The following is a 12755-nucleotide window of genomic DNA, read 5'->3' on the forward strand; positions in this document are numbered from 1 at the left end:
CCTTATTTATTATCTTCCCACCTCTTGGTTTGAGCCTTCGTCTTGAATTTTGTGACTCTGTCATTGACCATTTTTACTGTGATGCTTCTCCAATACTGAAGAATGCATGTTCAGATACATGGTTCGTAGAGCAGCTGGTTATAGTTAGCGCTGTGCTGACCTTCCTAATGAATCTTGTGTGTATAGTTCTCACCTATGTATTCATCATCAGGGCCATTCTAAGATTACCTTCTGCCCATCAAGGGAAAAAAGCATTTTATACTTGTTCTTCCCACATGATTGTGGTTTCTATGACTTATGGCAGCTGTATATTCATCTATATCAAACCTTCAGCAAAGGAGGCAGTAGCCATTAATAAGGTAGTTTCTCTGCTCCCTACATCTGTTGCCCCTTTGTTGAACCCCTTCATTTATACCCTTAGAAATAAACAAGTAAAGCAGTCTTTCAATGATATCCTTAAAAGACTTGCATTTCTTTCAAAGAAGTAGTAGAATTGCATATTGGGAATTCAAATTCAAATAAAAGATCCATCATCAGCATATGGATAGAAATCGAAGCCACTGGGAGTTGTGCATGCTCCTAATGTTGAAGAGCATTAGAGCAAATTAAGAAGAAAGCCTCTTAGAGAACTCTGAAGGACCCAGCATAATGCAGATGGAAAGTTCTCTACTCTCCTGAAAATGATAACCCTTTGTGTCTCTTCTTTGTCTACAATTCAAACAACTCTTGTTAGTCTTCTCAAATATCCATTTACCATTAGTCTTGTTTGTGGAAACTAGTCTGGACATGCAACTGTTCTCCCTTCCTTAAAACACAAACTCTTCAACATGTCTTTTCAAAAGGGTAAGAACAATTTTTATGAAATATCAAGGTAGCTTCATCTTTAACTTAACCACGTCAATTCTGCCCTCACGATAAATACTACATAGACTTCCACAACATGATAATATAACAATATTCCTTTCCTCTTTCAATTTAAACTTATTAAAACATATGGCAAAAAAAAAAAACCCACCTACAAAAACAAAAATGGAACAATATAATTTTTTGTATAGTACTTTAGATGAGGGTTTGCAGAACAAACTAGCTTCTCATTAAACAGTACACATATTTTTTGATGACATTGGTTAACGACCCCACGACATGTTAACACGCTTCCCTTCTCAATCTTGGGTTTCTTATTACCAGCTTTCCTGTCCCTTCCTGGCTTGTAGTCCTTGCCCCTGGGCTGGTGTGCCCCTTTAGTCTCTTTTTGTTTTATGGACCTGTCTAATCTTTGGCTAAAGGGTGAGCCTCAGGACCGGCTTCATTACTGAGCTAAAATGGTGTCCAGGGGAACAATATAATTTTTAAAGATAACTTATAGACTTCCTCTTCTGAGTAATTGTTCTAAGAACATCTAGAAAACCAGATGCCAGAGAAAGATAACTGGCTTAAAGTCATTGGTTTTCCACTGAAACAATGAGGGCCAGAGGGACCGACATCTGGGAAGGATAGAACTGCAGAAGAGTGAGCTGATTATATGTAATTGCATTTGTCCTTGGAAGCATCAGATTCTTGCCTGTGGTAGATTAAGGATAGTGGCAAATTCTTTGTCACTTACCTCATCAAGAGATGGAGTTTTTTTCTTCTCCCTTTTAACTGGGTTGGCCATATGACTTGCTCTGGACCATGAGAATGTGATAGGTGCAGAGTTGTATGACTTAAGAGATTAGGTCATGTCATCATTATCTAGTGCTGCTGTAATAGAAATACCACAAGTGGATGACTTAACAAACAGAAATTTATTCTCTCACAGTTAGGAGCTAGAAGTCCAAAATCAGAGCACCAGCTCTAGGGGAAGTCTTTCTGTTTCTGTTGGCTCTGGGGGAAGGCCCTTGTTATCTAGGAGTTTCTCAGTGCAGAGCTCTGGGCCACTCACTCCCAGTTCTTCTTTCTTGGTGGTAGGAGAGCCCTCTCCTCTCTGCTCACTTCTCTCTATTATATCTCAAAAGAGAGTCACTCAAGATACAACCTAATCCTGTAGATTGTGTCCTGTCTCATTAACATAACTGTCTTTAATCCTGCTTCATTAACATCGTAGAGGTTAGAATTTACAACACATAGAATAATCACATCAGATCACAAAATTGTGGACAACCGCACAATACTGAGAATCATGGCCTGGGGAAGTTGACACACATTTTGGGGAGACACAATTCAATTCATAACAGGCCACAGGAGGCCTTGCAGCTTCCACCTTCTCTTTGGGAACATATGCCCTGGTGAATCCAGCAGCCATGTGAAAATTTCAAATACCCTGAGACTGTTATAAAATGAGGAAGCCTGAGCTAGCCTCCTGGAGAAGCTCTGTGGAGAGAGAGAGATGCCTTATCAGTTCTCGTGTCATGTAGCCGTCCCAGCTGTGGTGCCAGACATGTAACTGAAGAAGTCATTTTGACAAACAACGTAGTCCAGTCTTCAGATGATTGCAACCCTAGTCACCATCTGATTACAACTACGTGAGAGACCCAAATGAAAACCAGAAAGAAAATCTTGCCTCAGGTTAATTCTTAGTTATTTTCTGCTTGTTGTGGTGGCTCCAGCCAACATGTCGAGGACATGCCAATGCTGGCAGTTAGAAGCTGAGCAGAGTGCACAGAAATCAGATGATCCAAGGTGATATATGCATAGTACCGACAATGACCACAAGAGTTATCCTAGAAATTGTATCATGTGACCTTGACTTATAAAATATAACATCATTTAATATTTTAAATCCTCCTGGATAATGCAAGAAACTTAAAATATTTTACTATCATATCTCAGAATCATAAGGCATTGTTGTCATGTATTTGATTTCCTTATATACTGTAAAACCTTCTATTTCTGTATATGTTTTATATCCATATGTATTTAAACCTACATTTATTTTCTTTGTATTTTCATCCTAGTATTATTGTTGTATATAGTCAATTTTCATTTGTATATATTTACCCTCTACTTACTTTAATTATTTCCTGAGTCCCAAGCTTCAAACTGGGATCATTTTCTTTCCCCCTAAAACATACCCCTCAATATTTCCATTAGTGTTGATTGCCAGTAAGAAATCTTTTTTTTTTCCAGATTACCGGTAAGAAATCTTCTTTTGTTGGTTTTATTTTTCTGGAAATATCTTCATTTAATCTCCATAATTGAAGGTTATTTTTGTTGGGTATGGAGTTATAGGTTGATAGTTATATTAGCTTAACGCTTCAGAGACAGCATTCCATTATGCCTCAGCTTCCATTGTTTCTGTTGAGCAAATGAAATAACCTGAAGGGCACTCCCTTCAGCTGAGTCACAAAAGAGTTCCTCAACACTCATTTTTCAAGGTCAATGAAAATTCTTGGGTCAGAGTAACCAAGTATATAATAAGGAAGACTGCCCTGTGAATAAAACCCAACAGAATCAATAAGGAACAAATGTATACCAGTAAACATATTATTTGGGAATTATCAGACTCACTTTATAAAATAAACCTTGTTAATATGCTTAGGGAAATGAAGGATAAGCTTGGACTTTTCTGGGTGGAACAGAAAACTATATTAAATGAACTGTACAAGTATTTGAAAAATATTCAACAGAAATTCTAGAAATTAAACCACAGTAAACAAAACTAAAATCTGGGTTTTTTTTAACAAAACTAAAATCTTTATGGGTGTGTTTAATGGCACAAAATGCTGTGGTATTGGAAGCCTAATAAAAAGGGACAATAAGATAAAAATGTGAGAGATCAAGATATATGAAATAAAGAATGAGAAAGAGTAACACATAGAATTCTAAGAGCAGAGAAAAAATAAAAGTATTATTTATGGTTGATAGAGCCTGAGAATTATCAGAACTAAGAAAAGACACCTACCTACAGATTGTAAAAATATATCAGTCATATGCCATATTCCGTTTTTGAAGCAACATTTATGTTGAGATTGGCTGCTTATTTTTCTGAGCTGATAAAAAAAACACTAATCTATAGATTCAAGAAGCATCCATAGATTCAAAATCCAAGTGATTCCAAGAGGGATAAATTAAGAAAATTTGAATGTAGACACGTTGGAGCAAAACCACAGATATCAAAGAAAGGTGGCAATCTCAATTTTAAAGACATAGAAAGAATAATTGCTACCTTCCTAACAACAATTAATTAATTTTTGTACAATAATGGAAGCCAACGGTCAATGGCATAATAATGCACTGAGAGAAAATAACTACTATTCTATACCAGGTAAAAACATTGTTCAAGATTTGTTATGATGAACAAGAACTGAGTTTACCATCATCTGGTACTTGTTAAACAGATTCTAAAGAATATAGTTTTAAAAGGAAGGGAATACAAAATTGAATAGCAAAAGGAATGTAAATCAAAGGAAACAGTAAATATTAATGAATGAGCAAAAGTTAAAAAATTAACAGATAAAATTATAATGGTAATAGTTGTAGTATAATGCTAATTATGCTTACTGAGGCTAAACTTGAGAAATTAAATACTAGGCAGCATTAGAAAATGTCTTAGTTATTTAGTGCTAATATAACAGAAACACCACAAGTGGATGGCTTTAACAAACAGAAATTTATTTTTTTCACAGTTAGGAGGCCAGAAGTCCAAATTCAGAGCATCAGCTCTAGGGGAAGGCTTTCTCTCTTTGTCGACTCTGGAGGAAGGTCCTTGTCTCTTTAGCTTCTGCTTCCTGGTTCCTTGGAGAGCTCCATGCATTTTGGCATCTGTTTTACCTCATCTCTGCTTGCTACCTTGCATTTAATCTCTTTATATCTCAAAAGAGACTGACTCAAAATACACCCTACACTAATTCTGCCTCACTAACAAAACAAAGACAACACATTCCCAAATGGGATTGTAATCACAGCCTTAGAGGTTAGAATTTACAACACATACTTTTGGAAGACATAATTCAATCTGCAACATTCTACACTTTAGCCCCCCAAAATTAATGTCCTTGCCACATACAAGACACATTCACCTCATCACATCATTGAAAAAGTCTTAAATCAATTCCAAGTCCAAAATCTCATCTTCCAAATTGTCTAAATCAAATATGGGTGAGATTTAGGCATATTCTACCCAGGGACAAAATTCATTTTCATCTGTGAACCTGTGAATTCTAGACTACAAGTTACCTATTTCCAAAGTACAAAGGTGGAACAGGCACAAGGTAGAATTTTCCATTACAAACGGGAGAAATTGGAGGAAAAGAAGGAATAACAGACACCAGGCAAGTCCAAAACCCAGCAGAACACATTAATTCTCAAGTCTTGAAAATAGTCCTCTGTTCTCTGAGGCCATTTGGGCAAGGGCCCTGCCCTCCAGACATTGGTGTTAATCATGCCTTCTGGATTCTGAATGGAGGCCCCTTAGGCCTGGACTTCAGCTCTGCCTTCTAGGCCCACTGGGATGGCAAATCTGTTCCCTCCGCTTTGGGTGGCCCCATTCTCCTAGTCCATCTGAGTGGTGAACCCACACTCTTTCCCCCAGCAGGCCCCATTCTTCTGCTCCTTGGGCATGGCAGTCCCACCTTCTCAGCTTTGGGTGGCTGCCCCATCTCCCTGACACACCTTAATGGCAGGCTCACACTCCGGAACCAAGTTGACAAAGATCCAACTCTTTGAAACCTAGAAGGCTGTGGTCCCACCCTTTGAGATTCTGGAGACCTTGCCCCTACCCTTTGAAATCCAGAAGGCCACGCTTTCCATGCTCCTTCCAACAGTTCTGCTGATCTCGGAGCTTCTCCAGGGATGGTCCTTTTCTTTTCTTAGAGGACAACAGATATAGCTTCTTTGGTCTGTTTCCTGCCTGTAGAATTCCAAGAGGCAGGCACTGTTCTTTCCTTTCATTCTTTCTCTGTCCCCTTCAGTCTAAGCTCATGGGTTTTCTGCTGTGGTAATTGTTTAGATCCATCAGTCACAGGCTTAAATTCTTTAACAAAAGATCATATAGCCACATCCTTTGTGAACATTTTAGGACATGCATCCTTAGTTTGTACAACAGAATTATCCAAATTTTTAAGTTTGTTTTCATTTTGCAAAGTTCATTTTTCAGTCCATCTCTTTTCTCTCACATTTTACTATACATGGCAAGGAAAAACCACAATCCCCCTTTAAGATCTTGCTTAGAAATCTCTTCAGCTAGATATTCAAGTTCATCACTTACAAGTTCTACCTTCCACTAAACATTTGAACATAATTCAGACAAGTTCTTTGCCACTGCATAAAAAGCATCACCCTTCCTTCATTGTTCAACCACATGTTCACCATTTTCTTTGAAAGCCTAATCAGAAGCACATTTCACGCCCACATTTCTAGCAACGTTTTGTTGCTGTCGTCATAGGTATTGTCTGTGATGCTAGAGGATCTCTCTGTAGCTTTCTTCACTTCCTTCTGAGCCCTCACAAGAATTGCCTTTGACATCTATAATTTTCCCAACAGCATCTTCAAGGAAATCTAGGCTTATACTATTAAAAAAAAAAAATTAGGGAGCTTAAAACTCTTCCAGCCTTTACCCACTACCCAATTCCAAAATCACTTCCACATTCTAGTATTTGTTAGAGCGGCTGTAACAGAAATACCACAAGTGGATGGCATTAACAAACAAGTTTATCTTCTCCCACTTTAGGAGGCTAGAAGTCCAAACTCAGAGCACTGGCTCTAGGGGAAAGCTTTCTTTCTCCATGGGCTCTGGAGGAAAGTCCTTGTCTCTTCACCTTCTGGTTCCTTGGAGAGCTCCATAGGTCTTGACATCTATTTTATCCCATCTCTCCTTGCTACCTTGCGTTTAATCTCTCAAAAGAGATTGACTCAAGACACACGCTACACTAATCCTGCCTCCTTAACATAACAAAGACAATCCATTCCCAAATGGGATTGTAACCACAGGCATAGAAGTTAGACTTACAGCATATATTTTTAGGGGACAAAATTCAATCCATAAGAGGAAGGGAGTAAGTAGAAAAAAGCTTCCCTCAGTTTCTGGATGCATTGTTTAATTTTGAGTTTGCTGAGATCAGGAAGTTTTTTTTAATTTCCTGAGTAATCACTAAAACAAAAGAAGCTGAGTGCATATACCAAAATGGCAACCACAAAAAGTAGCAAAAAAATGGACAGAAAAAGAGACATGTTAAATGTGATACAAATAAAAACCACAAAATAATATCGCACATTTAAATCTAATATATCAGTAATTACATTTAATATAAATGGACTAACAACTCCAATTAAGACCAAGAGTGTCAGATTAGTTGGCAAAATCCAAATGTATGAAATGGGATACAGAAATGCTGACACAAAATGACAGAAAAATACTCTAGTGAATATTGTTTAAAAACAAACTAGTATAGTTATAATAGTTAGGAATACTTCATAATATTTCAGTCATAAAAGAGTAAAAAGTCTATGTAACTAATAAAATGACCTTAAAATATATAAAGAAAAACTTGACAGGAGTACAAGGATGAACAGACAAATCTATATTTTTAGTGGGAGATTTTAATGTATTTCTACAAGAACAAACAGAAAAAGAATTTAACAAACTTTATTTAATGGATACATATAGAACTCTACACCTCAAAATGGCAGAAAAATGAAATCTTCTTGAAGCGAATGTGTAATTTTAATGACATTTGACCATACTGTCATAAACCAAGTTCTATGATTTATGAAATTTACATTTTATTTTGGGATCAAAATGCAATTAAGCAAGAAATAAAAGATAACTGGAATGTTCACACATGTTGATAAATTCAATAAAAACTTTCTAGATAATTTAGGTCTGAATGAAGGAATCATAGTGAAAATAGGAAGCTTTCTGAACAGAATAAAAACACAAATGCTACATATAAGTATTTGGATAATCATCCAAGAAGTATTCAGAGGGATTTTACATGTTTTTTATTGAGAAAAAGGAAGACTGCAAATTAATGAACTACTCACCCATCTTGGGAAATTAAAGGAAGCATCTTAAATGCGAAGCCCTGGTGGTACAGTGGTTAAAAAGCTTGGCTGCTAACCAAAAGGTCAGCACTTCGAATCTACTAGCTGCTCCTTGGAAACCCTATGAGGCAGTTGTACTCTGTAATATAGGTTCACTATGAGTCAGAATTGACTCAATGACAATGGGTACCTTAAATATATCACCACACCTCTGTCAGTTCATCATACTATAGGAGCCACCAGTATTTGAAATACCATCAGGGTCACTCATGGTGGACAGGATCAGTAGAGCTTCCAGTCTAAGGCAGACCAGGAGGAAATGCCTGGTGATCTACTTCTGAAAATTAAGCAATGAAAACCCTATAGATCACAAAAGAATATTGTTCAATATAGGGCTGAAAGATGAGCTCCCTAGGTTTAAAGGCACTACAATAGCCACAACAGTGGACACAAACATACCAACAAACATGACGATGGCGTAAAACAAATCAACGTAATGGGGTTGCCATTAGTTAGAGCCAACTTGATGATAACTAACACAACAACAACTTTAAAATAAGCCTGAAGGAATGATATAATCAAGATTCCAGCAGAAATGAGTGACAGAAAATACATACAATATAGACAACCAACACACTTAACAGTTGCTTCTTTAAGCTAAAATCAACAAACCTCTGAAGAGAATGACTTAGGAAAACATAGAAGACAGCAGTATAAGCAAAAACCACTATGAAAGAAGTGGACATATTTACAGATATTGCAGTTTTTAAGATAATGACAAGGGGATATTATGAACAATTTTATGCCAATAAATTAGAATATTTAGGAGGAGTGGTCAAGCTCTTTAAAAAACATAAATTATTTGTACTAGTTATGTATTGATGTATAACAAATTATCCCCAAACTTAGCAGCTTAAAACTACACACATCTCACAGTTTCTGGGGTCAGCAGTCCAGGTGCCTCCGACTCCCAAGTCTCTCACAAGGCTGTGATCCAGGTATTATCTGGGGCTATAGCCATCTCAGTGCTTGACTGGGGGAAGAACGGCTTTCAGTCTCACTCACATGGCTGGTTGGTAGGCTTTTTGAGGCTGTTGGCCAAGACATCAGTTCCTTGCCATGGGGGCCTCTTTATAGAGTTATTTCACAACATGGCAACTGGTTGCTTTTTTGCCCCAACAAAATAGGAAACAGAAACACAATAGAGAAAAACAATAAAACCAAAAGCCAGGATTTTGAGATGATCAATAAAATTGACAAATCTCTAGCCAGGTTAAGAAAAAAGAAAAAATTACAAATATCAAGAATGAGAGGTAACATTTCTATAGACTCGAAAGATATTAAAAGAACAATAAGGGAATATTATAAATAACTTTATGCCCCAAAACTGACAATTTAAATGAAATGGACAAATTCCTTAAAATGTACCAACTATCAAAGCTTATACAAGAAGAAAAAACTAAAACTCATTGCCGTCCAGTCCATTCTGACTTTAGGAACACTACAGGACACAGTAGAACTCCCCCATAGGGTTTCCAAGGCTGTCATCTTTATGGGAGTAGACTCCTGGTCTTTCTCCCACGGGGTGGCTTGTGGTTTCAGCCACCCACCTTTTGGTTAGCAACCGATGACTTAACCACTGCGTTACCAGTGCTCCTTACAAGAAGAAAGGAATAACCTGAATACCCTCATATCAATTAAAGAAATCAAAATTGTAGTTAAAAGCCTTCACACAAAGAAAACTCTAGAGGAAGAGACTTCTCTGATAAATTCTACCAATCATTTAAGGATGAAATAATACAATTTATTCAACACAAACTATCCCAAAAACTGAAGATGAGGAAAAATTTCCCAACTCATTCTATGAGACTAGCATCCTGATGCCAAAACCAAAGACACTACAAGGAAAGAAAATTATAAATCAATAACCCTCGTGAACATGGGTACAAAAATCTAAACAAAATTTTTGCAAATCAAATGTAATCATTGTAATTCGTCATAGTAACAAACTTAAAAAGAAAAACCAAATGATTATCTCAATAGATGCAGAAAAGGCACTTGATAAAATCAAATTTCATTCCTGATAAAAGATTTCAATAAACCAGGAATAAAAAGAAAATTCCTCATCCTGTTAAAAGCCATCTACAAAAAACCAGCACCTAACATACATAAAGAGGAAAGACTAAAAAGTTCCCCACTAAGATCAGGATCAAGACAGGGATGTCTGCTCTCATCACTTCTATTTCAATATTATACAAGAAGGAAATTAATGCCTTAGGTTATTGTCATTAGGTACAGGACCCTAATCATTATTAGTTCAAGCACCGTAAATGCTTAGTAAGACTATGAACTAAAATATTCCTGAAGTCAGGTCAGAAATGATCAAAGGTTTTACTGATTCTTATCATAGCATCTCATAAGCAAAAGTGATTTTCTCCTTTCTTCATCTCAAGACAACATGATCATAAATGGAACACCTATAAAATCAGCAACCAGAAACCTCTGGCATTACAATGCTACCCCAAATCAAACAAATATGTTATAATTTCTAAAATTCAGAGAAACCTGTAAGAGCTGGACTTGACGGGGCTGCCTTGTTTTTCCAGATCTCCCAAGTTTTCTGCCTTTGACAGGGTGCAAAACCGAAAAAACCAAACCCAATGTCCTCGAGTCGATTCTGATTCATAGCAACCCTATAGAACAGAGTAGAACTGCCCCATAGAGTTTCCAAGGAGCACCCGGCAGATTCAAACTGCCAACCCTTTGGTTAGCAGCCGTACCACTTAACCACTACACCACCAGGGTTTCCTGACAGGGTGCAGTCACCATTTTTCTATCACTCTCTATTTAAATTTAGCGGAAAATATTTGAGTTTTCTTTTGGCTTAGTGGTTAAGTGGTACGGCTGCTAACCAAAGAGTCGGCAGTTCGAATCCGCCAGGCGCTTCTCGGAAACTCTATGGGGCAGTTCTACCCTGTCATATAGGGTCGCTATGAGTCAGAATCGACTCGATGGCACTGGGTTGGGTGGTTTCTCTGACAGGTTTCCGTCTTACAAAGTTTCCAGCTTTTACCATTTTTACTGTAACAGCTATTTTCCATCAGTCCCATTTACCTCAATCGTTTCTTTATTATGCAATTTAGGCACCTGCTAAATTTTCTAAAATAGCCTAGGCTTTTCAAACAACTTGCTATCAAATTATTTCCTCTGTGAATTATTTCTTCAGCAGAGTCTCACATCTTCCTCTTGCTGCCTTATTTTATGTTGATTCTTGCTCCCAAATTCAAACCCTACACAATTCACAGCCTGTGCTGACTCATCAATGAGGCATGACCCCTCACTCTATTTACCTCTTTAGCTACCCCATCCACAAGAAGAATGAGTCTCCAAGATTTCCTAGAACAAATGCAATATTTACAATCTGTCAGAACCAAATGGTTTCCAGTGGTGACTTTGGCTTTGTTTTCTACAGATATATTTGAGAGAAACAACTGAACTATTGCATACAGTTTTACAACGATTCCTTATAGGAAAAGAGAAAGTGAGAAATATATTTGTGGACATATATAATGCTATTTTTTATTATACCCATTTTACAGAACAGGAAAGTGAGACTTAGGGAGTTGATGTCTCATGTGTCAATCAAGATTGCGATGATTATTGTGCTACATTTGATTAGGCCTCCTTACTTCCCTGGTCCTCAGCATTGTTGTGAGAATTATATTTGAGGAAGCCATTTATAAAACATTTGCATTGTGTATGTTTTGTCCCTAATCTGGCATTTTGTTCCCAAGGCTGACGTTGGGTTTTCTGGTGCTTGCACTCTACAGATAAATAGATGATTAACCTGATAAATGAATGGCTGTGAAGGTGTCCCAATATGGAAATGGATTAGTCCTCCCAGGGCTTAACAAATTCTTCAATGCCCTAAACTGGAGATTTACAAGGCTTTTCTCAGAAGTGATTACAGGTCAATACGGGCTCCTATCCCTGCCTGAACCTGAGCATTCCACATTTATCTGATTTGCATTTTATTTCTGCATGTGTCCTCAGAAACATGAAAACTGTTGCCTTACTGACTTTAGCCAATAGTCTATAAATGGGCTAAATATAACCAGGCTGGTGATGTTCAGACAATATGACTTTTCAAGACCTTCATGATCTCCAAATGGTTCCACCTACGCTGCTGTCCTTTCTATCCACTGCCAAGTCCAGCCACACCACCCACTGGGGAAGGCAAATGCTGTGACCTCATACTCTTCCTTTTCTCTGCAAGCTGATGCTTTCTTGTTACCCTCCACCCTAATCCCCCAAGAAAGGCTCTCTGGACCCTGTTTCCTCAGCATATGTTTAAAGATTTTTCCCAAAATTGTCAACAAAGGACATTCATTAGCCTTTAGCAAACATGGATCCCCAGGGCAACTTGTGCTCCTTCACACAATTGATCCCTCAGTGCACACTCTCAACAGAGAAGATATAACCTGTGTCACTCTGGGTAAAGTATGACCTGGGGATGAGAGGGGGAGTTTATATTCTTTTGAGGTCATCAGCCTTCTTTCCTCTAGAACAGAAAGCTCCTAAAAGTCCTCCTTTCAGCTTCCTGTTTATTGGCTGTGTTTAAAAAGAGCAGACGTCCGAAAACTGATTCAGCATCAGTCCGAATTAGTGGAAGAGCAGCAATAAACAAATCACCACTAAATGATAAGAGGCAGAGAAGAGTATTACTTCTTCTAAAACAAGCCCTCAAAGTGTGTGTATTTCTGTGAAATGCAGGACAGGACTTGGCAGCAGAGTGT

Source organism: Loxodonta africana, chromosome 4, assembly GCF_030014295.1.
Source record: "Loxodonta africana isolate mLoxAfr1 chromosome 4, mLoxAfr1.hap2, whole genome shotgun sequence".
Classification (NCBI taxonomy): Eukaryota; Metazoa; Chordata; class Mammalia; order Proboscidea; family Elephantidae; genus Loxodonta; species Loxodonta africana.